Genomic DNA, 1702 nt, shown 5'->3' with positions numbered 1-1702 from the left:
GCTGATCTCGAACTCTTGGATTCAACTGGTCCTCCTGCCTCAGTCTCCCAAAGTGCTGGGGTTATAGGAGTGAGCCACTGCACCCAGTCTCCATTAAAAAAATTTTTTTTTTCTTTACCTGGTGATTCATGCCTATAATCCCAGTACTTGGGGACGCCAAGGCGGGTGGATCACTTGAGGTCAGGAGTTCGACACCAGCCTGCCAACATGGTGAAATCCCTCTCTACTAAAAACAAAATACAAAAATTAGCCAGGCATGGTGGCAGACACCTGTAATCCCAGCTACTTGGGAGGCTGAGGCAGGAGAATCACTTGAACCTGGGAGGCTTAAGAGACTCCGTCTCAAGAAAAAAACAAATAAAACAAAAATGAAAATAAAAAATGTAAAAACCTACAATTAAAAACACAATATGTAGCTGTGCTAGGTACTAAATAATAATAATGCTGGCACATAACTTTTGCTGGCAGTCTTTTGAGCGAATCTTGGATTGAAACTTTCTGGGCCCTTCCTTGTTTCCTCCCTGCCTCTCTCTCTGTCCCTCTCTCTTTCACTGACTCTTTCAGCTAATAGGACATTCAAGTATAATTAATCTACAGCAGAATGCACAATTCTTAAGTGTATAGCTCATGAATTTTCCCACATATATACTCCATATAATCACTACCCATATCAAGATATAGACAGTGTCCAACACTCTGGAAAGTTTCCTCGTGTCCCTTCCAAGTCACAAGCATCGCCTCTTGTTACCATTCTGCCTTCTATCACCAAAAATTACCGAGCTGTGCCACTGATTAGGAAGGTTATGGGTCTGCCCTGGTCTTTTCTATCTGTTCCTGCAATGATGTTCCCAAGAAGACAACTGCTGCACAAGGCTCAGGATTTTTGGTTCATATTCTTGTCATGCCTCAGTTGTGCATTCACGAGCGATGCACCCGCCCTGAGGCTCTACCGCTTATGAAAAGTTTTGGGTATTTTGTGTCCAGCTTTTTATTTAGGACAGGAAATTCAATAGTCTTTTTTTTTTTTTTGAGACAAGGTCTTCCTTGGTCACCCAGGTTGGAATGCAGTGGCACGATCTAGGCTCACTGCAGCCTTGACCTCCCAGACTTAAGTGAGGTCAAGTACCTCACCCTCCCAAGTACCACATCCAGCTAATTTATAAACTTTTTGCACAGACAAAGTCTCACTACGTTGCCCAGGCTGATCTCAAACTTCTGGACTCAAGTGATTCTCTTGCCTTGGCCTCCCAAAGTGTTGGGATTATAGGCATAAGCCATGGCATCCAGCTTCAATAGTCTTAATAATTCACTTTCAAAGTTAAAAAATGTTCTGGTATTCCTTTTCCAAATTGAATCAGTTTAAAGATGAGACAGATGATAAGGCAAGCTGTTTTTAAATATTTGTTTATCTTTTGCAACTAAAACAATAGATGGAAGTAAATTAAATGCTGAGCTTGATAAAAGATTGCAATGATTATGCCTATATTATTTCAAATTTTCGTGTTCATCAAAATGGAATTTTTTTCATAGACTGACTTTATGAGAAGTGAATGCTAAATGAATTTTAATTTAAATGTAGATTCATAAATTATTTATTTCGTGTTTTTATCTTTTATTGATTTTTGAGACAGAGTCTCACTCTGTTGCCTAGGCTGGAGTGCAGTGGCTTGATCTTGGCTCACTACAACCTCTGACTCCAAGT

The sequence above is a fragment of the Mandrillus leucophaeus genome, unplaced genomic scaffold, assembly GCF_000951045.1.
Source record: "Mandrillus leucophaeus isolate KB7577 unplaced genomic scaffold, Mleu.le_1.0 Scaffold60, whole genome shotgun sequence".
NCBI lineage: Eukaryota > Metazoa > Chordata > Mammalia > Primates > Cercopithecidae > Mandrillus > Mandrillus leucophaeus.
Note: the sequence above shows the minus strand (reverse complement) of the source record.